The sequence below is a fragment of the Podarcis pityusensis genome (genome assembly GCF_964106645.2).
Source record: "Podarcis pityusensis genome assembly, chromosome: W".
Taxonomy (NCBI): Eukaryota; Metazoa; Chordata; class Lepidosauria; order Squamata; family Lacertidae; genus Podarcis; species Podarcis pityusensis.
The window spans coordinates 17,325,345-17,351,361 of NC_138045.1; the positions used below are offsets into that span (position 1 = coordinate 17,325,345).

The 26,017-nt window shown below is 44.3% G+C and overlaps 1 long non-coding RNA gene across 1 annotated transcript in view; it reads right to left on the reverse strand.

Moving 5' to 3' along the window:
- Positions 1–25,804, reverse strand: part of LOC308467795 — a 62,885-nt gene extending 37,081 nt beyond the window's left edge. Inside the window, exon 1 of the long non-coding RNA XR_013981289.1 lies at positions 25,682–25,804. This is a non-coding gene — a long non-coding RNA (uncharacterized lncRNA). The remainder of the gene's footprint in view (positions 1–25,681) is intronic.
- Between the last annotated feature and the right edge of the window lie 213 nt (positions 25,805–26,017).

The following is a 26,017-nucleotide window of genomic DNA, read 5'->3' on the forward strand; positions in this document are numbered from 1 at the left end:
GGTGGAAAGTCAATCCTGGCTTTCAGAGCGTAGTGATCAGACCATGGCACCTTCATCGAAGGAGACATGATCACATCTATACCGACGCCAAATATCAAATCCAGCGTGTGGCCTGCTTCATGTGTGGGGCCCGAAACAAACTGGGAGAGCCCTACTGTCGCCATGGAAGACACCAGGTCCAGAGCCTGTGAGGAGGGAGTGGCATCAGAATGGATGTTGAAGTCCCCCAATACCAATAGATTAGGGAACTCCAAGGCCCAGCCGGCCACCGCCTCCAGTAGGCCTGACAGGGTGGCTGCTGGTGCGCTAGGTGGCCGGTACACCAGCCAGACAGCCAAGCTCACCTCGGAGCCCCACACTAGGCCAACACATTCAATGCCGGGGATCGATGGCGATGGTAGAGCCCTGAAAGGACAATCTTCCCGGATTAATAATGCCACCCCTCCTCCCCGGCCCACAGTCCGTGACTGGTGGAGGACGGAGAAACCCAGGGACACCATCTCTCGTAAGGTAACTGTTGCCCCTTCGCGCACCCAGGTCTCCGTCACACAAGCCAGGTCGACCCCCTGCGAGGTAAAGAAATCTCGCAGGGTGGCGGTTTTGTTGCCTATAGACCTGGCATTGCACAGCACCAGTGACGGAGGTGAGTAATCCTTGCTCACCCTACCCTCGTCCCTCGGGATGGGGCGCAGATTGGAAGAGGTACGAGCATATCCGTATCTCTTTTTTTAAAAAAATGATATTTATTAAAAGTTTAAAAATCACAGAAAAAAGAAGAAAAAAGAAATAACAATAAAGTAGAAAAAAACAGTAACAAAACATATAAAACATAAAAACCATACAACAATACAGCAAAAAAACAGACAAAAAAGAAACTAAAAAACACATCCAACATTCCATGTCTTTACCTTTCCTTAACTTGTTTCATCGACCTCCTCACACCTCCCTTTTTTTGTATTCTAGTTCAATTCACTATTTCAGCAAGTTCTTCCCATCTTTCTCAATTTTGATTCTATAGTTTTAACGGTCTAACCTTAAATTTTTTCAATTTAACCCATTATCAATCAACTTTTACTTAATTCTTTGTTGCATTTCTACTAAAACCATGTAACTTCATTCCCGCATCCTTCTAACACTCATTAATTTTACAATGTTTCTGTAAGTATACTTTAAATTTTTTCCAATCTTCTTCCACCGACTCTTCTCCCTGGTCTCAAATTCTGCCAGTCATTTCCGCCAGTTCCATATAGTCCATCAACTTCATCTGCCATTCTTCCCTGGTAGGTAGATCTTGTGTCTTCCAATATTTCGCAATGAGTATTCTTGCTGCTGTTGTAGCGTACATAAAGAAAGTTCTATCTTTCTTTGGCACCAATTGGCCAACCATGCCCAGGAGAAAGGCCTCTGGTTTCTTCAGGAAGGTATATTTATATACCTTTTTCATTTCGTTATAGATCATCTCCCAGAATGCCTTAATCTTTGGGCATGTCCACCAAAGGTGAAAGAATGTACCTTCAGTTTCATTACATTTCCAACATTTATTACCGGGCAAATGATAGATTTTTGCAAGCTTGACTGGTGTTATGTACCACCTATAAATCATTTTCATTAAATTCTCTTTTAAGGCATTGCATGCCGTAAACTTCATACCAGTGGTCCATAACTGTTCCCAGTCAGCCATCATAATATTATGTCCAACATCTTGTGCCCATTTAATCATCGCAGATTTCACCATTTCATCTTGAGTATTCCATTTCAACAGCAAGTTATACATTCTTGACAAATTCTTAACTTTAGGGTCTAACAATTCTGTTTCCAACTTTGATTTTTCCATCTGGAAGCCAATTTTTTAATCCAAATTATACACCTCCATTATTTGATAGTAATGGAGCCAATCTCGTACTCTGTTTTTTAATTTTTCAAAACTCTGCAGTTTTAATCTGTCACCCTCTTGTTCCAAAATTTCCCAATACTTCGGCCATTTGGCCTCCATATTGAGTTTTTTCTGAGCCTTTTCTTCCATTGGTGACAACCATCTTGGGGTTTTATTTTCTAACAAATCCTTATATCTTATCCAAACATTAAACAGTGCTTTTCTTACAATATGGTTTTTAAACGCTTTGTGTGTTTTGACCTTATCATACCACAAATATGCATGCCAACCAAATACATTATTGAAACCTTCCAAATCCAAAACATCCGTGTTTTCAAGAAGCAGCCATTCTCTCAGCCAGCAAAAAGCGGCTGATTCATAATAAAGTTTTAAGTCTGGCAGGGCAAATCCACCTCTTTCTTTAGCATCAGTTAATATCTTAAATTTTATACGAGGCTTCTTGCCAGACAAATCTGGAGATATCTCTCTGCCACTTCTTGAAACAGTCCATTTTTTCCAAAATTTGCAGTGTTTGAAACAAAAACAGCATTCTTGGCAATACATTCATTTTTATCACAGCAATTTGGCCTAACAACGATAGCTTCAAATTTGACCATATTTCTAAATCTTTTTTCACTTCAGTCCAACATTTTTCATAATTTTCCTTAAATAAATTCACATTCTTAGCAGTGATATTAACCCCTAAATATTTCACTTTCTTGACCAGTGTCAGTCCTGTCTCCTTCTGAAACTTCTCTCTCTCAATCTCTGTTAAGTTCTTTTCTAATACCTTAGTTTTCATCTTATTCAGCTTAAAACCTGCCACCTGACCAAATTCTTGGATTAATTCTAATACTCTTTTGGTACTAGATTCTGGCTCCTGTAAAGTCAATACTAAATCATCAGCAAATGCCTTCAATTTATACTGTTTCGCTCCCACTTGTATACCTTTTACCAATTGGTCCCTTCTAATCATATTTAACAAAACCTCCAAGACCGATATAAAAAGCAATGGAGAGATTGGGCAACCTTGTCGTGTTCCTTTCTCAATCTTAAATTCTTCCGTCACTACATTGTTCACAATTAATTTGGCCTTCTGTTCTGAATAAATTGCACTTATACCGTTTCCAAAACCTTGACCCACCCCCATCCCCAATAAATTCTTCTTCATAAAACTCCAAGAAATGTTGTCAAAAGCTTTCTCCGCATCCACAAATATCAAAACTGCTTTGGTATTAATCTTCACTTGTAATTTTTCTAAAATATTAATTATATTCCTCGTATTGTCAGATAAGTGTCTGCCCGGGAGAAAGCCCGCTTGATCTTTATGAATTTCTTCCGTTAACACCTTTTTTAATCTTTTAGCCAAAATATCTGCAAAAATTTTATAATCCACATTAAGCAATGATATGGGGCGGTAATTCTTAAGTTGTGTCTTTTCAATCTCTGTTTTCGGTATTAAGTGTGATGTAAGCTTCCTTCCACGACTCTGGTGCCCTTTTCCCTTCCAGTATTTCATTGCAAACTTCCTTTAAAGGTTGTATTACCCATTCTTTCAAAGATCTGTAATATCTTGAGGTCAGTCCATCCGGTCCTGGAGATTTACCTAATTGCATATTCTGAATGGCCCCTTCCACTTCCTGTTCCGTTATTTTGTAGTTCAACATTAATTTATTTTCTTCAGAAATTTTTTGTAGTCCATTCATTTTCAAAAAATTGTCAATGTCCATTTCTTTCTGCTTCTCCTGTGTATAAAGTTGTTTAAAATCCCTCTGGAAGCACTTTCTAATTTCCACTGGATTTTGTATGTTCTTTCCTTCTACTTCCAAATTCGTAATAGTATTAAGTTTTTGTCTTTTTTTCATTTGCCAAGCCAACAATTTACCTCACTTATTTGCCGATTCAAGTGTCTTTTGTCTCATCTGTTTAATCTTCCATTCTATTTCCTGATTGATCATTTTCATGTATTGTACTTGATATAACTTTACCTCTTTCAAAATCTCCTGGGACTTTGGTTTCGCCCTCAATTTCTTCTCCCGTTCCTTTATTTTTTCCAAGATTTTATCTTTTTTCTCATTTTGCATTCTCTTCTTAATTGCATTCTGTTGTATCAAAAATCCTCTCATGACCGCTTTACTTGCATCCCAGATTACTCTTTTTTCCACAGTAGTGCTCATATTTATCTCAAAATAGTCTCTCAAAGTTTTTTGGGCCTTCTTAGTAAATTCTTCATTCCTAAACAAAGTTTCATTCATCCTCCATCTAAAGGAACCAACTGGCATCAATTTCATCTCCATCTTCACTGCATTATGGTCGGAGCAGGTCTTAGAGCAGATTTCAACTTTACTAATCTTCGGAGCCAGACCTCTAGTTACCCAAATTTGGTCAATTCTTGTCCATGTCATTTTGGCCTCGGAGAAGAAAGTTCCCTCTCTTCCCAGAGGGTTCTTCGTTCTCCAGATATCAACTAAGTCCATATTTTCAGTCATATCAAAGAAAGTTTTTGGTAGTCTTCCATCCTTAGTTACTATCTGTCTTTGTGCCTTGTCCATATTTGTAGACACAACGCCATTCATGTCTCCCATCAAAATCATATTGTAATCCATATAGTCCATCAGAGTCTCATGTAGCTTCTTAAAAAATTCCGACTTTCCTTCATTTGGTGCATAAATACCTATTATCAAAAAATTTTCTCCTTGCGTTTGAATTTCAATTGCTATAAATCTTCCTTGATCATCTTTGAAGACAAATTTTGGTGATAAACTCTCCTTTACATAGAGGACCACTCCTCTTTTTTTTACTTTATCCGATGAGATAAATTCTTGACCTAATCTTTTATTATTCAGTAGCTTCCTGTGTAACCTTGTCACATGTGTTTCTTGTAGACAAATCAGGTCCAAATGCTCTTTTTTCAATAAATGAAATACTCTCAGCCTTTTTTCAGGGCTGTTGAGTCCATTCACATTCCAGCTCAAGACCTGCAGCCCCATCATGTAGTTACTTTGGTATCCCCCCAACTGCCCCCAATACTTGCTCCTCTTCTGTTGGTAGTAATGTTGGGACATTCGCTGGGGGGTCCAATCCAAAAGATAGTCTTGTTATGTCCAATGTTTCCCTGTTTGGTGATCTTTTCTCCAATGCTCTTTGCTCTGATCCTCTATCTGGTGATCTTCTGTCCAATGCTGTTGGCACTTTTCCAATTCCCTTCTGTAAATCTTCTTCGTGTTTATACAGAAATTTTGTTTTTTCTTCTATTGATCTTATTTTTAATTTCCTTCCTTTGAAGCTGAAGGATAGGCCTTGAGGGAATTCCCACCTGAAAAGGATCTCCAAAGGAAACCAAATCTCCAAAGTTGAACCTGAGGTCCATAAGATGTTTTGGGATATCCTTAAAAATTTCCACTCTTGATTGATTTATTACCAAAGTCTTCTCGTAATGCCAGCCCAAGATTTTGTCTCTCTCTTCTTTAGACCGGAGGGTAATCAAACAATCTCTTATTCTGGTCTTCTCCTTCTTCCCTCCTCTTCCCAGTCTAAAGGCTCTCACAATTTTAAATTCCTCTTTTTCCAGATCCAACTCCCAATTTTCTGCAAATTGCTCCGTAAGATAGACTATCAGGGAGTCTTTCTCCAATTCAGGTACAGCTCTAATTCTCAAATTTGTCTGTTTTTCCTTAAGCTCAACCATAGAAAGCGCCAGCCTATGGTCCTCAAGTTGTTTTTGAAGGTCTGGGACTCTCTCTGTTTCCAACTGAGTTACCTTTGCTTCCACAGCCACAACTTTTTCCTTAGCTTCCTCTGAGATCTGTCAAGTTGAGTTAGACTCCTGGATCAATTTCTCAATGGCTTCTGTATTTGAGTTAACTTTTTGTCCCAGACTATTTATACTTTGTGTATTCTGGTCTAATTTTTTGTTCATTTGTTCCAAAGATTCATTAATTTTGCTCAAAACAAGAGCCAGGGCCTCATCTGCAATCATTGCCTTTGGTTTAGTTAATGCAGTCACAGAAGAAGCAGAGGGGCCAGATGTGGAAGCTCTTCGCCAAACCTTCCCAGACCTTGTTGTTTTGTCTTGACTTGGCGGATCTATTTTTTCTTTTCCATCTGCCATAACACTTAATCCTTTCAAGGCCAATTTCCCAGTCCCAGAGTCTTATCTTTAGTGTTGGCAAATTCCAAACCTTGTAGCAGTTTCAAAGTCTTCCTCTAGAGGGAAGTGGTTACTCTTTATATTATATTAGTCCAAAATGTCACTTTTCCCCCCAGAACAATTACACCAGTATATTTAGTATCAAATCTCAACTATTTGTTACTCAGTTCCTTTTATTTGGTCAGAAGAGGATAGGTAAAACAATGTATCACTCTTGTTTCACTGGCTGTCAGTGAGCAGCCTAGTCACAGTCTATGCAGAACTCCAAAGTACAACAGTCTTAATGCTATCTCGTTCCCAGGTTCTGAGCAGTGGAAATTTAGCTTCTTTCCCTCTCTTTTAGCAGGCAAATATTGTCCAAAAACTCTCCCCCTTCCTCTCCTGCTTCCAAAGGGGGGATTTGCTATTTTTAATGCCGGTAATTTAAACGTTGAAAGTAGACTTTCCAAGGCTTTAGTTTAAACCTGTTTGCTTCCTACTATTTACAAGAAAGGGAGGCAGACTTCCTGTTTTAAACCTCCCCCGTTCGTTGCCAAAATCAACTTTTTAAAGCTCCAATACTTCACTTTACTCACGGGTGATTACGTTTAGATCCAATTGTCAACAGGAAAAAGTCAGCACTCTCCGGCAACGGCTGTGCGGCTTCACTCCGTGGAAGTAGCAGTCACTTCAAAGCACCGCGCCGCTCACCCCACTTCGCTCCAGACTCCCGAAAACGGGTTTCCCCGCGAGTAGGATGGTGATGGTGCCCGCCGAATCCCACGTTCACAGGCTTCACCCGCCTGTGATTTTTGAAGGGTCCCCGCCTTCGCCGCGGCGGCAAGACCCGATTCCCACGGAGCAGATTCCTCTGATTCAGAGGAAATCCGCCATTGCCAATGGCGCAGACCCGGAAGTTGTGAGCATACCCGTATCTCGATCCCCTTCGCTTATGACATCTGCTCCCACCGCCATACCTCCCTCGCCCCTCCACGGTAGCAATCCCAAGCCTCAAACTAGCCTCCATTTACAAAATAGTAAAGCAAACAAGCCAAAACAATTATACTAAATAAAACTAATCCCCACCCCACTCAACATTTATCCCACCCCAAAACAAAATAAAACAAAATAAAATAAGAATCCATAAATAGAAACCACCGTTCACAGTGGTACAACAAAGTAAAAATACTTTTAAAACATTTTAAAATATGTAAAAACATTTTTGACATTTGCTACAGCAGCACCAGTGTCCTTAAAGCTGTGATGATGGTGAGTGTGGGCCCCGCCCCCTAGGCCTGGTGGAATCATCAACATAAAATAAGCAATACAGCTTCTTTTGCCCTTCGTCTTTGACAAATACACATGGATCAGCTTTACCTTGCTGAAAACCTAGAGAAAACAACACTTCAGTGAGTTTAGAGTGCCAGCATAGTGCACTTTGCTTGAGACCATATAGGGACTTCTTCAGAGAACAAACAAATCCCTGTTGTACCTGTACACCATCAGGTGGAAGCATGTAAAGTGAGTCACCTAAGGTTCCGTACAAAAATTCTGTATTCACAACGTGATGAAAAACGTGTAGATTCTCTTCTGCAGCAAGTTTGAGCACAAGCCTAATGCTCTCATATCTCACGGTGGGTGAGTAGGTCTCATGATAGTCTTCTCCTGGTACCTGTGAAAAACCTCTAGCAACCAATCTGGCTACCTTGCCATTTTGGTCTGTCTGTGCTTTGAATACCCATTTGCTGTCAAGCAGTTTCATCCCTGGAACTGTCGGAACTAGCTCCCATGTTTTGTTCCTCTCTAAGGAATCAAGCTCAGCCTTCATGGCAGTTAACCATGGCTCAGCAACCTTTGCGTCCAAAGCTTGGATCTCCTGGAAGTTTGAAGGTTCAAATACCTTATTGGAGCTATTCACAGCAGTTACAGCTATTGCTGCTTTAGCAAATTCATCAGCAAATTTCTTTGGAGGTTTACCTTTTGTGGCTCTTTCAGACCTGCAAATCAAACGTAAGTCTTCAGCGCTCTCCTCTTCTTTCTTAGGAGAAAAGTGGCCTATAGTGAACAGTGGTTGCTCCAATTCTTGATCACAGCCTTCAGAGGGTCGCAGAGAGGCCTTAGCACTCTTGAAATCCTCTGAATCATCTGAGTCTGTTTCAGATTCAGAACTTTCATCAGTGGGTGTGGGGTTTTGCTGCTGTTTATCCTCAGACTCTTCAGTGTCATCAGGATAACATTGGAAAATCCCCACATTCTCCCCCCCACTTGGCATTGTACTCAACACTTCTAGTGAGCCTAACTGTATTAGTGTCAGTCATCATTACTCTATAAGAACCTTTCTGATATCCTAGATAGATACCATGCAAACCACGTTTCCCTAACTTGGAGCTTTGTGGTGTGTGAACCCACATGTCAGAACCAAAAATTCCCATGTGCTTGATGTATGGTTTTTTGCCAAACATCTTTTCATAGGGGGTACAACCAATCGGTGATGATAATCTCCGATTATAAGTGTAAACAAAACAGCTGAGTGCTTCTGCCCAATAACTCTCTGGAAGATTGGCATCATGCAGCAAGGTTTTCAAGCCTTGAAGCAAAGTTTGGCTTGCCCTTTCACAAAGTCCAATCATCCAAGGAGACCGTGGACTTGAAAGGTCATGTTGAATTCCTTTCTCAGTCAGAAAAGCTTCAAATTGCTGAGAAGTGAATTCTCCCCCTTGATCTGTAAACATACATTTCGCTTGTCTACCATGCACATTTTTCAACCAAGCACAGAATTCCTTGAACCTAGGGAATGCTTCTGATTTCTGCTTGAGATTGAACACATGACTATACCTGGAATATGAATCAATGAGAACCATGAAGTACTTGGCTCCACCCAAAGAGGGTGCTAGTGGACCAACGAGTTCAGCATGCACTACCTGATATGGTTCTGTAGCTTGTCTACAAGATACCTTACCTTTTGCAGCCATTTTGACCTTGTTTGCTGTGCATGCCTTACACTTCATGTGGTACCTGCAGGGTTTAATAGTCATACCTTCAACTAAGGCAGGCATTTTGGAAACTGCCTCAAAGATTAAATGACCAAGTTTCCTGTGATAATCATGAATACATCCTGCATGCAAAACCTTGTTAGTATCTGCAATACAACAAGTTTCATCCTGCACAACATCAACAGAATCATCATAATGCAATACAAATAAACGTTCAACATAATCAGCATGCAATACATAGTCACCTTTCTTGGTAATGGTGCTCTTCCTCTTCTTGAAGGAAACGTCTATGTCCTGTTCAGTCAGCTGCGAGACACTCAATAGGTTGTGTGCAGCATCTGGAACAAGAACGTTATGTATCGATGAATCCAAGCTGTGAAGAACAACCGTTCCATAGCCTTGACTGTAGATCGTGTGGTCATCCGTTTGGTGAATCGCACCTTCCTGCAGAGTAAAGGATACGAACAGGTGTTTGTTTTTGCAGATGTGCCAGATGGCTCCCGAGTCGACGATGAAGAAAAATCTAGACGTCTTCTGGACCTTTGGAGTGTAGCGTGAGACCATAGCTTTGTGTTGCATTGTCCTGGACTTCTGACCTTTGCCTTTGCCTTTTCCACGCGTTGAGCTTTCACTGCGCTGCTCTGTTTCTTTCAGATGTTTACAATCCCTTTTCATGTGGCCTAGATGTCCACACGAGTAGCATTTCACTGCCTTCAAAGCTTTGGCGCCATTTAGAGGTTGCACTGCATTCTGGGATGACATCTGTGAGGACTCCCCCTTAGTGATGCAGCTAGCACTATGCCAATCTGCTTCATTCTATACCACAGCAGTGACATGCACTACCGTTAGCTGAGCAGTACGCAAAACAGCAAGCTGGCTGGCAATCGCTTCCCAACTTGAACCCAAAGAATGTAGAATCATGAAGGAATACACAGCCTCTGGCAAGGTGATTCCACGCTGTTGCAACTCATGCCTGAGATTCTGCATTTCCATGAGGTGAGCACGTACATCTGCTCCTTCAGCAAGTGCCATATGATGCAACTTGGCATAAAAGAACAAAGAAGCTCCAGCCTCTGTTCTTAAATGGGACTCTTGGAGACTGTCCCACATCTGTTTGGCTGACCCTTTGTCACGCAAAATACATAACTCTTCAGGGGACACAATAAGCGTCAGAGTTCCCCTTGCTTTTGAATCCTTAGCCTCCCACTCTGAGGTTACTGGAGCTCGGGGGGGGGGTGCGTCTGTTATCACATTAAACAGACCCTCTTTTTGTAGCAGGGCTTCTGCATACTGCACCCACTCCTGGTAGTTCCCCTTTGAGAGCTTCGGTACCCCCATCACAAGTTGGGCTTCTGTGTCATTAAAGCAGGCTCTGTGGGTTTACCAGCAGCTGCGTTTCAAACGGCACACTGCTTGAGGCTTTTGCTTTCTCCTGCTGCTGCCGGTCAGTGCTTTGGCTGAAGTTCAAAGTCCACCCTTATTGCCAATTAATTAGGGACTGGCAGGCTGCCCGGGGCAATGAGCACATAACTCCCATCAATCTTCTTGATACGCAGAGAAGATAAGCTGCATTCCGTTCTTCTGGGTGTCTTCTGGGCCCATAACCAAAAATGCTGGGATCTACGTTACAACCGAGCTACTCCTCCGGTCGAGTCCTCCCACATGATTAATGACCTGAGCCTTTGATAAGGCTCCACGCACATTCCCCATTCAGCAGAGTATCAAAGCACAGCAGAGAAACAAGAAATACTAGCTACATTGCTAGGATTTATTTCTAACTACACAGACAGAAAATAAATCCTCTCTCTGTGAAAGGCAGAGAGCAACTGAAACAAGGAAACAGGAAACCAGTAACATCACACCTGTCTCCTGTCTTCCGTGAGACTTCCAACAGCCTGGAATGTCTGGAATGCAAAAGCACTACACAGTGGCATAAACAGAAACCCGGATGACCTTCCCTGGTCTTCGATGCCTGTCTGCCTCCCTCTTGTACACCTCCTTGGCCCTCTCCAGGTTCAACTGGAGCTGCTGGTGTATGGCCTCCATTTCTTCCGCAAATTGCTCTGCGGCTGGCACACTCCACGTCTCCTCTCCCCGCCCCCGGGAAGGCCCTAGGGTGACATAATTGGCAAGGGACGGGACTCATCCCTGTGGACACGTGTTCAGTGTTGTTGTACGTAAACTCTGCCAGTGCTAACCTCTCCACCCAATCATGCTGTCGCTGGCTGACATAACAGCGCAAGTACTGCTGTAAAATGCCATTTGCTCTCTCAGCTTGTTCATTGGTTTCGGGGTGCCTCGCTGTCGAGCAGCTCACCTCTACCTGCAACAAACTCATGAACTTGCGCCAAAAACGTGAGGTGAACTGCACCCCTCGGTCCAAAATTACCCTTGAAGGAACCCCCATGCAGTCGAAACACATGCTCCACGAACAACTTGGCAGTCTCCTCCATGGTCACTGCATGGGAACATGCCACAAAGTGATACATCTTGGTCAGTAAATCCACCACCACCACCACCACCACTACGACTGCCGTTTTACCTCGGGATGTGGGCAGGTCTGATATGAAATCTATGGACACCACCTCCCATGGCCTCCCGGGTGTGGGCAAAGGTTCTAGTAACCCTGCCGAAGCCGCCCTCTCACCTTTAGCCCTCTGACATGTGTCACAACCTCACACATATTCCCGCATGTCCTCCCTCACTTTGGGCCACCAAAAGTCCCTTGTAACCAACAGCATGGCCTTGTGTTTCCCGAAATGCCCTGCAGTGGGGTTGCCATGGAATTGTTTGAGAACTTTGGCCCTTAGGGACTCCACTGGCACATACAGTGCCCCCCGGGAGAACAACAGCCCCCCTTTCTCCTCAAAGCCCCCCTCAGCTCCCACACCCTCCTTGAGTTTGCTTAGCTTCCTCTGAGCAAAGGCATCGTGTCTGGATGGAGAATCAGAACTTACAGGGTTAAACAGTTCTGTGTGTCGTCTCTGCCTACTGAGGCGTAGTTTATTTCACATACTGGAATCTTTCTTTGTGTGAGAGTTACTTTCGCTTTTCACTGATGAACAGGGAGGATTGGTTGCTTGATCTCCCGGCTGATTTATTTTGCTATGCTGTACCATGATTAAAGTCTCTTTAGATTAGAAAGAAGCTTGCATACAGACTATGATTTATTGCACCTACACAAGGCACACACCGCTGCTGCGAAACTCTGCTTGGAGCCAGGAAGTAGTTTTAAGGCTCAGAGGCACAGGGAAGTGTGCTGGACGCCACTGTAACCCAAGAAGTTGCACTAGTTCAGTCCCCCCCCAAGTCCATTTGTCCTCCGGGAACATGAGCCTGGCCACGGGAGGTCCCTCTTCCTCCCAGTACTCAGGTTTGCGTGATAGTGCATCCGCCCTCAGGTTCTGCTCTCCTGGGACGTACTGAATCCTAAAGTTAAAACTGGCAAAAAACTCCGCCTAGTGTATTTGCCTTTGGCACAACGCATGCGCAGTCTGCCAGTACTCCAGGTTCTTGTGATCCGTGCACACCTGTATCTGATGTTTCGCCCCAATCAGGAAGTGCCTCCACACTCCTTAAAGGCTGCAAAAATCGCCAGCAACTTCTTGTCATAGATATTGTAGTTTTGCTCCGATTTGTTCAGTTTCCTGGAGAAAAAGGCGCACGGTCTCCAATCTCCCCCCACATCCTGCTGCAACAGGACCTCTCCGATGGCCCGATCTGAAGCATCAGTTTCCATTTGCAACGGCTCGTCGGGGTCCATGTGCAATAACTGCCCCTCCAATGCAAAAACCTTCTTCAGTTTCTCAAATCCCCTTTGTACCTCCTCAGTCCACAGAAACTTCTTCCCACTGAGGCAATCAGTTATGGGCGCCGTCAAAAGAGCAAAGTTCTTGATAAACTTTCTGTAGAATTTGCTGAAGCCCAGGAACCACTGCACATCCTTCTTTGTCTTGGGGCTCTTCCAGTCTAACACTGCTTTCACCTTCTCCGGATCCATGGCCAGACCTGTGTCCGACAGCCGGTACCCCAGGAACTCGACCTCCCCGGTGTGGAACTGGCACTTCTCCAGCTTCACCCACAACCGATGCTTTCCCAACACTTGACGCACATCTTTCACGTGCTGCTTTTCGTTCTCTGAGAAGATCAAGATGTCATCCAAAAAGCAAGTGCAGTTACGGTACAGTAGTGACCCCAGCACGGGGTACATGAACGCCTAGAAACATGGACTCCTGCTTTGTAATCTAAAAGGCATAGCGAGATATTCAAATGCCCCAAGGGGGGTAAACATGGTGGTCTTCCATTCGTCTCCCTCTCGCACCCTGATGAGATTGTACGCCCCCCTGAGGTCCAGTTTAGTGAAAATTTTCCCCTTCCGTGCTCTCGCCAAAATGTCGTTGATTCTCGGCATGGGGAAGGCCAGTGGTTCTGTCAAGGAATTGACAATTCTGTAATCCACCACTAGGCAGCGCTCTTTAGTCCCCTTGTCCACAAAGAACACAGGACTACCACCCACCGCCTTGGACTCCCTGATAAAACCTTCTCAAGTTTTTGTCAATAAACTCCTTCAAATCCCGTATCTCTTGATCGGACATTGAGTACAGCTTACCCACTGGTAGCTTGGCGCCCAGGACCAAACTGATCTGGTAGCCGTATGGCCAGTGAGGCGGCAACGTGTCGGCCTCTCTCTCACTGAACATCTCCTCAAAGTCCACTTATTGCGGAAGAATCTTGCCTTTCTCCCCCAGACATATCGTTGCCACCTGGGCCTTCCTTTCCCAGGGTTCCCTTCCTCCCAGACAGTGCTCTAGGCAGTGGGTTGACCCGAAAGTCAGGGATCGCTGGTGCCACGACACCACTGGGTCATGCAAGGCCAACCAACTCATCCCCAGAATAATGGGTGGCCCTGCCAAGGTGGCCACGTGAAAGGTGATGGTCTCGGAGTGCGTGGAGATCCACATTCTCATGGGAGGGGCCTGATGCATGACTCCCCCCCATAACTCCCTACCATCAATCATGGTAACTTGCAGAGGAAAGTCAAGCCCTGCTGAAAAAATTGGCACTCACTCCCAAATCAGTTAAAGCATGGACCTCCATTGTGTGGCCATGGATGCTCCCGTGCACGGGCTGCATCGATTTCCATAGGCTCTGGCTGAGCACGACCTTGGGAAACCCCTGCTGGCATCTCAGGAATTCAGTTGCCATGGAAACGCCCCCCCTGCTCTCCCTCCTCTCCAGCACATGGGCTTCCTGATGCACACCCATGGCTAAGGCAGACTTAGTTAATTCGTCCATATTCTTGGGTCTGGGACCCCTTGAAAGCTCATCCTTCACGTCTGAATTCAGTCCTGCCTTAAAAAGATTCTGCACTGACTTCCGTGTTGGCTGCCCGTTCTGCTGGAAGGGTGCGCTCTTTCGCTTGGAAGAGCACCGGTGCTTTGAAGGTTGGGAAAACCACTAGAGCGACGCGGTACCCCTTAAAAACCTCAGATTGAGCATTCCGAAGACTTGGTATTCCTGCGGGTGCCTGTAACGACTCCCTCACCCCCTGGTAAGCTCTTGATAAGGGCTCCGAGAGCGGGTGGGGTTGGAGACGGAGGCACTTGGGAATAGACTCACTTCCTTCATTGCATTAAGCTCCAAGTCCGGCGATAGTGAGCGGCCAATTTCTCCAAGCAACTTTGATTGGAAAAGAGTGAGTAATAAATTAAAAATTTGGACATCCATTTGGGCTGCTGCTGCTGCACTGTGAGTGGGGAAGGCCGCTCCCTCCTCAGGCTAATTCCACCTGGCCCAGGGGGCAGGGCCCAGACTGACTCACCACCGCCACAGCTTAAGAGGCCTCATTGAGGCACTGGGACACTGCTGCTGTTGTTGCACCGTGAGTTGGGAAGGCCGCTCCCTCCTCAGGCTAATTCCACCTGGCCCAGGGGGCGGGGCCCAGACTGACTCACCAACGCCACAGCTTAAGAGGCCTCATGAGGCACTGGGACACTGCTGCTGCTGCTGCTGCTGCTGCTGCACCGTCAGTTGGGAAGGCCGCTCCCCCCTCAGGCTAATTCCACCTGGCCCAGGGGGCGGGGCCCAGACTGACTCACCACCGCCACAGCTTAAGAGGCCTCATTGAGGCACTGGGACACTGCTGCTGTTGTTGCACCGTGAGTGGGGAAGGCCGCTCCCTCCTCAGGCTAATTCCACCTGGCCCAGGGGGCAGGGCCCAGACTGACTCACCACCGCCACAGCTTAAGAGGCCTCATTGAGGCACTGGGACACTGCTGCTGCACCGTGGGTGTTGGGGAAGGCCGCTCCCTCCTGTAGGCCCACTCCACCAGGCCTAGGGGGCGGGGCCCACACTCACCACCGCTACAGCTTTAAGGACACTGGTGCTGCTGCAGCAAATGTGTTTTAAAGGGGTTTTTACTTTTTACTTTGTTGTACCACCGTGAACGGTGGTTTTTATTGATGTATTTTTATTTTGTTCCGTTTTATTTTGGTTTGGGGTTGGGTATTGAGTGGGGTGGGGATTGGTTTTGTTTGCTACAATTGTTTTTGGTTTGGTTTGCTTTTCTGTTTTGTAAATGGAGGTTGGTATGAGGCTTGGGATTGTTACCGTGGTGGGGCGAGGGAGGTATGGCGGTGGGGGCAGATGTCATAGGCGAAGGGGATCGAGATACGGATATGTACCCCTTCCAATCTACGCCCCATCCCGAGGGACGAGGGTAGGGTGAGCAAGGATTACTCACCTCCGTCACTGGTGTTGTGCAATGCCAGGTCTATGGGCAACAAAACCGCCACCGTGCGAGATTTCTTTACCTCGCAGGGGGTCGACCTGGCTTGTGTGACGGAGACCTGGGTGCGCGAAGGGGCAACAGTTACCTTACGAGAGATGGCGCCCCCGGGTTTCTCCGTCCTCCACCAGTCGCGGACTGTGGGCCGGGAGGAGGGGTGGCATTATTAATCCGGGAAGATTGTCCTTTCAGGGCTCTACCATCGCCATCGATCCCCGGCATTGAATGTGTTGGCCTAGTGTGGGGCTCTGAGGTGAGCTTGGCTGTCTGGCTGGTGTACCGGCCACCTAGCGCACCAGCAGCCACCCTGTCAGGCCTACTGGAGGTGGTGGCCGGCTGGGCCTTGGAGTTCCCTAACCTATTGGTATTGGGGGACTTCAGCATCCATTCTGATGCCACTCCCTCCTCACAGGCTCTGGACCTGGTGTCTTCCATGGCGACACTAGGGCTCTCCCAGTTTGTTTCGGGCCCCACACATCAAGCAGGCCACACGCTGGATTTGATCTTTGGCGTCAGTATAGATGTGATCATGTCTCCTTCGATGAAGGTGCCATGGTCTGATCACTATGCTCTGAAAGCCAGGATTGATTTTCCACCCCCACCCTGCTTAGGTGGCGAGCCCAAACCGGGCTCCCTGGTTTACCAAGGAGCTTTGGAAAATGAAGCAGGACCTCAGACGGCTACAGCGAGTATGGCGGGGTGCCCGTGGCGGAGCCTCAAGAACATCTTATAGGGCTTTTATGAAAACCTACGAGATGGCAGTGAAGGCCGCTAAGTCGTCTTACTTCTCAGCCTCCACTGCCTCCGCTAGCTCTCGCCCGGCGCAATTATTTAGTATAATTAGGTTTTAACGTCCCTTGAAGGACAGCCAAATTTAAATAACAGTTTGACACACAGCTGTGAGGCATTTGTGAGCTTTTCTGCGGAGAAGGTCCTGTTGCTCCGCCATGACCTCCCTGCCAATTTGGATACAATAAAGGAACTGGAGGCCCCTCGACTGTCCTCGGGTCCAGTATTGGACCACTTTGACCGGATATCCCCAGCTGATGTGGACAGACTCCTCTGAGCTGGAAAGCCCACCACCTGTCCTCTCGACCCGTGCCTGTCTTGGCTGATTAGAGCGTGTCCAGACGAGGTGCGGGCCCCCCCTAGGGGATATCATCAATTTGTCCCTTGGCACTGGGATATTCCCAGGGGAACTGAAGGAGGCAGTGGTGCGCCCACTCTTAAAGAAAACATCATTAGATCCCTTAGATCTATCCAATTACCGACCGGTTTTGAATCTTCCATTCCTGGGTAAGGTGATTGAGAGAGCGGTTGCTGAACAGCTTGGTAGGTTTCTGGATGAAACATCGGCTCTCGATCCATTCCAGTCCGGCTTCCGCGCTGGTCATGGGACCGAGACGGCTCTGGTCGCCCTAACAGATGATCTCCGCAGGCAGCTGGATCGAGGCAGGTCGGGGCTGCTGATTCTTCTAGACCTGTCAGCAGCCTTCGACATGGTCAATCACGAACTCCTGGACAACCGCCTTGCCGACGTGGGGATCCAGGGCACAGTCCTTCAATGGCTGCGCTCGTTTCTCTCTGGTCGGGGACAGAGGGTGGCGCTTGGGGGGGAATTGTCATCGCACCACTCCTTGGTGTGTGGAGTGCCTCAGGGTGCGATTCTCTCCCCGATGCTTTTTAACATCTTTATGCGCCCCCTCGCCCAGCATGTCCGGAGTTTTGGGCTGGGTTGCCATCAGTATGCCGATGACACCCAACTCTATCTGTTGATGGATGGCCATCCTGACTCGGCCCCAGACACACTGACCAGATGTCTGGAAGCTGTGGCTGGATGGTTACGTGGAAGCCGGTTGAAGTTAAATCCTTCGAAGACAGAGGTCCTCTGGCTGGGACGGGGCGATATGGGATTGAGGGGGTCAACTCCCATCTCTTCGGGGGTGCAATTAGTGCCAGCACCGTCCGTTAAGAGTTTGGGTGTAATCTTCGATACCTCCCTCTCTATGGAGGTGCAGATTACAGCTATAACAAAGGCGGCATTTTCTCATCTCTGCCAAGCTAAGCAGTTGGCTCCTTATCTCTCTCGCCCTGACCTAGCCACTGTGATCCACGCAACGGTCACCTCCAGACTGGATTATTGTAACTCGCTCTACGTGGGGCTGCCCTTGAGACTGACCCAGAAACTCCAGCGGGTGCCGAATGCCGCGGCGAGACTCCTTATGGGGTCTTTGCTGCGAGATCACATTCATCCGGTACTATACCAGCTGCACCGGCTCCCGGTGGAGTACAGGATCAGGTTTAAGGTGCTAACCTTTAAAGCCCTATACGGCCTAGGCCCCCGTACCTACGGGACCGCCTCTCCTGTTCTGTCCCACAGAAGAACTTACGGTCTGCAAATAAAAACATCCTGAAGATCCCAGGCCACTGAGAGGTTAGGCTGGCCTCAACTAGAGCCAGGGCTTTCTCGGCTGCGGCTCCAATCTGGTGGAACGCTCTGTCACAAGAGACTAGGGCCCTGCGGGACCTGACATCTTTCCGCAGGGCCTGTAAGAAAGAGCAAAGGCCACCAGGCCTTTGGTCAGGGCGCAGCCTGACCCCCTCCTCTGGCAATCTGCACAGAATTTTGCTTAATGGTTGCCATCAATTTGATTTTAATTAATTTTTATAATGAAAGGTTTTTAGAATGTTGGATTATTTTGATTGTTGTTAGCCGCCCTGAGCCCAGCTTCGGCTGGGGAGGGCGGGGTATAAATAAAATTTATTATTATTATTATTATTATTATTATTATTATTAAAGGACAGGGGTCTAAAAAAAAAACCACACAGAGGTCAGCCCCTTCCTCTGATTAAGAGACAAAACAGCTACATTAGCCGAAGCCGCGATCTAAAATTTACGACTTTCTAAAGACTTTCAAGTTAACCTTTGTATTCCTCCTTCTAGCAGGGGGAAGATACTTTTCAGACTTTTTTCATCCTTGCGGACAGTTTGGATTTACGAGGTATTTTCTTTGTGGAAGCGGACTACTCAGTCGGGGAGAACTAGACTCCATTGTGATGTCGAAAAGGAAAGGACACTTTCAACTTTCGTTTTCCTACTTGGGGGAAAAAGTAACTGCAGTTGCCCGAACTCAAAGGTTTTTCTTTTCCCTTTCTCTTTTAAACAGTACCCCTACCCCCAGATATAAATTGTAAATTGTGACTGTGTTATTAACTTCTGGGGAATTAAGAAAGGATCACAAGTTAGAGAGACTGCTGACTTGTATATTAAGACTGGTGGAGAGGCTTGAGAAGAGAAACTGTCTGTCTCCTTATCTCCCCTTTGTGTTTGAGATTGACCTTGAACAAAAGAATTGCAAGTTATGGATGGGGGAGAGAAAGGAGAGAGGGCAGAGAAAACAAAAACCAAAGCAAGGAGGGATTCTAAGTCACCATCTTTTGAGGATTCTGTGTTGCAATTGCTTCAGGAAATTAAAACAGAAGTAAGAGGAAATCAAAAGTCTATACAGGAATTAAAAAGTGACTTTGCTCAATTAAGACAAGATTTGACGCAAGTTAATTCAGATGTATCAGCACATGAGTCAAGACTGGCGCATTTGGAAACTGAGAATTGCTGAATTAGAGGCAATTCAGCGACAATCTCAAATTTCAATTGCGTCTCTTCAGTTAAACAGAGGGAATGTAATCTGAGATTGAGGGGCGTACCCCAGATAGAGCGGGATAATTTGAAGGATTGGTTAATTGAAGAATTTGCAGCGTACTGGGGCCTCTCAAAAGAAGAATTAAATTCCTGGATTGACAAGGCCTACAGATTTGGACCTAAAAAGATACTAAGATCACACATGACTGAATGGTGATTTTTAAAACTAAAGAGCAGAGAGACATTATCTTAGGCCACCATTATAAAAAAAGTTTAAAGATAGATGAGAAGGGAATAATTCTGTTTAAAGATATTCCAACATACTTTTTGGCCCTGAGAAATAATTATACAGATTTGGCCAGTGCCCCAAGAAGAAAGAACATATTCTTCAGGTGGGAGTTCCCGGAAGGACTATCTTTTAAATTTCAAGGAAGGAAACAAAGAATAACAACTGTCGGAAAGAAAGATTTCTGGAGAAAAACACAAAAGAACTTGGATTAGAAAGTTCTCCATCAGGGGCAGGGGCAGTGGGCCCCTAACAAATCAGGATGTCTTTGAAAATCTACTCCTGGAATGTGAATGGTCTAAATTCACGTTTTAAGAGGAATCAAGTTTATCATGTACTGGCAAGACAGAATTTGGATATAATTTGTTTACAAGAAACACATGTTATAAGACTCCATAGGAAAATTCTCCAAAATAAGAAACTTGGGCAGGAATTTATTTCATCCGACAAAGTGAAAAAAAGAGGCGTGGTTTTTTACGTTAAAGAAAAATGGAACCCCAAATTGTTGTTTAAAGATGAGGAAGGGAGGTACATTGCAGTTGAAATTACGGCACAAGGCGATAAATTTCTTTTGCTGGGAATTTATGCACCAAATGATGGCAAAGTGGAATTCTTTAAGAATCTGGACTTAAAACTCATGGATTATATGGATTACAAATTGATTTTAATGGGAGACCTGAATGGAGTAGCATCAACATTAATGGATAAAACACAGGGACAGAAAAATCCAGGTTCTGGCAGACTACCAAAGATTTTCTTTGATATGACTGATAAATACGATTTGTCGGACATTTGGAGGCTACGAAATCCAATGGAGAGAGAATTCACTTTTTTCTCAAATTCGAATCAATCTTTCTCGAGAACTGACTATTTATGGGTATCCAGAGACTTGGTTCCTAAGGTTACTAAAACAGAAATTTGTCCTAAGACTTGCTCAGATCATAATGCAGTGGTTTTGGAGATGAAATTATACCTGCAGGGTTCCTTTAGATGGAGGATGAATGATGAGTTGTTGAGGAATGAACAGATGATTAGTAAGGCCCAAAAGACTCTAAAAGACTATTTTGAACTAAATATGAACACAGAGGTTGAAACAAGAGTCATTTGGGATGCAAGTAAGGCAGTAATGAGAGGTTTCCACATACAACAGAACTCGATAAGGAAAAAGATACAGAATGAGAAAAAAGAGAAAATTCTGTCTCAAATAAAAGATAAAGAGAAGAGTTTAAGATTAATGCCGAAGAGTCAACAGATTCCAAAAGAAATTAAAGCATTGCAGATTCAATTTTCTCAAATTATTAACCAGGAAATAGAATGGAAAATTAAAATGATGAAACAGAGAAATTTTGAATCTGCGAATAAATGTGGGAAATTGTTGGCTTGGCAATTAAAAAAGAGACAGAAGCAAAGTACTATTACAAACATTGTATCTGATGGAAAATCTATGGAAAACCCTGCAGATATAAGAAAATGTTTTCAGAAACACTTTAAACAGCTGTATAAAAAAGGTAAAGAAGATCAGGATAAAACTGAGCAATTTCTTGTGGCAAATGAAATGCAGAAAATTCCCGAGGATAAAAGGTTCCTACTAAATGGCATGATTACAAGATAGGAGGTTGAGATGGCAATAAATAAGATGCAGTCAGGCAAAGCCCTGGGACCGGATGGGCTTTCTCCAAAATATTATAAAATATTGAAATATTGGCTAATTCATCCTTTGGCAGATGTGTGTAATAAGATTCTAAGAGGGGACAAAGCTCCTGAAACCTGGAAAGATGCATTTATCACTCTGATTCCAAAAATAGATCAAGATAGATCCGATGTAAAAAATTATAGACCAATCTCATTACGTAATGTGGATTATAAAATCTTCGCAAACATTTTGGCCAATAGATTAAAAAAGGTTCTATCAAATTATATACATAAGGACCAGGCAGGATTTCTGCCTGGGAGACATATGAAAGATAACATTAGAAATATAATTGATATAATAGAAAGGTTGGAAGCGAAAAGAAATTGTAAAGCAATGTTAATGTTTATTGATGCTGAAAAGGCCTTTGATAATGTTTCTTGGTTATTTATGATGAAAAACCTAGAAAGAATTGAGGTTGGCAAGGAATTTTTTAATGGTATTAATGCTATTTTGAACAAAAAGCAAAAATCATAGGTAATAATGTGGTCTCAGAGGAAATCAGAATTGAGAAGCGAACCAGGCAAGGGTGCCCGCTTTCCCCTCTGCTATTTATTTCTGTTCTGGAGGTTTTCTTAAACATGTTGAGGAAAGAGGAGGAGGTTAAAGGCATTGTAGTAGGATCCAAGCAATATAAATTAAAAGCCTTTGCTGATGACTTGGTTTTAACTTTACAAGATCCAGAAACCAGTGCAGTAAAAGCACTGGAGCTGATTCAAGAGTTTGGGCAGGTAGCAGGATTTAAATTAAACAAGAGCAAAACCAAAGTTTTAGAAAAAAAACTTAGATAATGAGGAAAGAAAAAACCTTTTTGAAAGGACAGGCCTTGTTTCGGAAAAAAAAGTTAAATATTTGGGTGTGAATTTATCGGTAAAGAATTTGAATCTTTATAAAGATAACTATGAAAAATTATGGAATGAAATCAAGAGAGATCTTGAGGTATGGTCAAACCTAAAACTCTCATTGATGGGCCGAATATCAGTGGTTAAGATGAATGTATTGCCGAAGATGTTGTTCTTATTTCAAGTTTTACCAATCATTGATAATGTTAAATGTTTTAAAGAATGGCAGAAGGTATTGTCTAAATTTATCTGGCAGGGGGAAAAACCTAGAATTAAATATAAATTGCTTACAGATATAAAAGAAAAAGGGGACTTTTCCCTGCCAGATTTGAAGATATACTTTGAAGCTGCCGCATTCTGCTGGATCAAGGATTGGATTCAATTAGAGAATGATGATGTGTTAGATTTTGGAGGGACTGGATAATCGATTTGGATGACATGCATATTTATGGTATGACAAGGTAAAGGCCCACAGTGGTTTTAAGAATCATGTAATTAGAAAGGCGTTATACAATGTATGGACTAGATACAAAGATCTCATAGTAAGAAAAACACCAAAATGGATTTCACCAATGGAAGCACAGGCCCAAAAAAAGTTAAATATGGAAAACAAATGGTTGAGGTATTCAGATTTGTTGTTAGAGAATCAGGAAGGTTTTAAATTAAAACCATTTGAACAAATTAAAGATAAAGTGAATTGGTTGCAATATTATCAAATTAACGAATTGTGTAAGATGGATAAGAGAAATGGTTTTGCAACAGAAAAAACCAAATTGGAAACGGAGTTGTTAGATACTAATGATAAGAATATGTCTAAAATGTACAGTTTGTTGTTGGAGTGGCATACAAAGGATGAACAAGTTAAATCGGTCATGATTGATTGGGCAAGAGATGTGGGAAATAATATAATGTTGGAGGACTGGGAAAGGCTATGAAGGAAAGGGGTTAAGTTCACTGCATGTACAATGTTAAAGGAAAACATTATGAAGATGATGTATAGATGGTACTTGACCCCTGTAAAACTAGCAAAGCTTTATCACAAAAGTGATAATCTTTGTTGGAAATGTAAAGAAATGGAAGGTACTTTTTTCCATATGTGGTGGACTTGTCCCAAGGTGAAACACTTCTGGGAGAAGATTTATAATGAACTGAAAAAAATGTTGAAATATTTTTATTATTATTAAGAAAACAGAGGCCTTTCTCCTTGGAATAACAGGTTTAGAATTGCCCAAGAAAGATGTTAAATTATTTTTGTATGCCACAGCGGTCGCTCGAATATTACTTGCTAAAAATTGGAAAACACAAGAACTACCAACAGTGGAAGATTGGCAGATGAAGATGATGGACTTTTTGGAGCTAGCTGACCTGACTGGAAGAATCCGTGACCAGAAAGAAGAGGAGTTTCAAGAGGACTGGAGGAAATTTAAGGACTATTTGAACAAATATTGTAATATAAAAATTTAGAAATTACTTGAAAGAAACAAATAGGCCTAGGACAAATTAAGTTATAATTAAATAAATGGGATTCAGAATGTCAAGAAAAGTGAATAAGATGACTATACTTGGAAATTGTTTTAGTTTAATAATGATATTGGAAAGCTGTTACTTTTAAGTTACAAGGAAACTCAGAAGGGAGGTGTCAGGGAACTGACATCGGAGCTAGAGGTGGAGGGGAGGCTCTCTAATGATGCTGGAGAAGGGCCCAGCAGGGAGAGAGGCAGCTCAGCAGATGGGGAAGCAATTCAGTGCAACACCAGGAATAAGGAGGGGCAGATGGGGGAAATCGGAGAGAGGGCTCCCAGACTCTTCACCGGACACCAGCGGGGAGAGCACTGGTCCTCCGCTACCCATGCCCTCCCTGTGCAGGAGACTTCCGCGCAGAGAAAGTAGGAGGAGACTGGGTGTCAAACAACTTTTATGTTGGAAAAGGTTTAAGAAACGCCCACTGACGGATTCTGCTAGCGACTGAGGCAGCCACGAATTGAAGGGCTGTCCAGACAGAAAGGTTTAACAAGGCAACATAGCCATGAGAGGCGGCAACTTACGCACGAGCAACCCCATACCATTATAGGAGGGATTTGAGGAAGTCAATTAAGATGTTTAAAAAGTTGGATTTGTGAAGAATTAAGTTTGTTATTATTGTCTGTTTATTGTTCCCCCCTTTCCCCCCTCCCTTTTTTTCTCTCCTCTTTTTCCTTTTCTGTTTTTGTGCATCATTTTGCTTTGTGGTTTGTGTTATTACGGTGGAAAGTTTAATAAAAAATTATTCAAAAAAAAAAAAAAGAAAAAGCTTCTGCACTGGTTCAGAGCTCAAGTCCCAGCCCAGCTGGTGCACAAGCATCGCAAATTGCGACCAGTAATTGCAGACAGTCAAACTGCCTTGTTTCAAATCCGGTAATTGCTGCTGAGTCACATCAGTCTGGCTTTCATTAGTAAACATGGCATCCATAGCCTCATAAATCTTCCCCAGGTCCCAGAGTGCATCCTTATCGGTGGCAATAAGGGGCCTCACCCATTCTCTAGCCGCCCCTTCCAAGTGACTGACCACAAAAGCAATTCTCTGTGCATTGCTGGCAAATTCATTTCTCTGCAAATCCAGGGCATATCTAATCTCAGTTTTAAAGCCCAAATACTTCTGGGGGTTGCCATTGAACCTACTGACCAAGGAAAGTACCTTTCTCCCCACCGGAACAGTCCTCCCCTCCTGGTCCTGGCTCCTGTGCTCCTCCAGTCTAATTCTCAATTCCTGCGTGTGCTGTTCCAACTCCTCGTTCCTCTTCTTTTGAGCTGTGAACTGCCTCTTTGCCTCCTCATCCATCACGCCACTGTCTCTCTCCCTCACAAGCAGCCGGCAATGACTTCTGAATAGCTGTCAGAACGGAATGTGGATGCTTGCGAATATAACAGCCCGGGACCCCAGCCTGTCTTTTACAGGATTTATTGAGTGCAAAACTTATGTACAGTGCAGAGGTTTAAAAACATGCCTGCCTCAATCGCTAGCAGTATCCGGAAGTGGTCCTCGCCTGTTCCCCCTCCAGCAGAAAACCCCCAGAAGCCCCCCTCTTCTTTTCCTTACGTGGAAAACTAAGCAACAGAAACTGCTCTTTTCTCTTTGGTAGCAGCCTTTGGGCTTCTCTTTCTCTCTCATCTTCCATGTCTCCTGAAAGTTTCTCCTCCCCCGACTCTGACGAAGTGCAGCTGCTCAGCAGAGGGGGAGGCTCTCTGTACATTCCTGTCTCTCCCCCCTCCCTTGCAAACCGATCCCTGACATGTGCTCTTTTGAGTATGACCAACATTTGATGCAACCCATTATGAACATGCTGCCAACACTTTCACTGGGAGTCCCCCCCCCCCTTGATCCACCAAAAACAACTGCAAGAAAAAGGGTGGGCCACAGAAAAGTAAAATTTAAAAGAAACTTCAAACTCACTTTGTAGAACTTAGAACTTCCTGAGGTTTTCCTTCTGGGTCTGGTTAATGACTGTCAGCACTCTGGCAATGGATTTGCGAACCACCCGGCTGCAAGGGGCAGAAAGAGAGACTTATGGTTCAGTGCAAAGCACAGCCAAAAGCTGGCACTTGAATTCAGAAGTTTTTCCAACACACTGGACACTTAAAATTCATTTCTGCTGAAGGATAACACACAGCCAGAAGAGTGTATCTACTTATTTTTCCTCTTTCCAACCTCTTCCATGGCAACACTAGGGCTCTCCCAGTTTGTTTTGGGCCCCACTCATCAAGCAGGCCACACGCTGGATCTGATCTTTGGTGCTGGC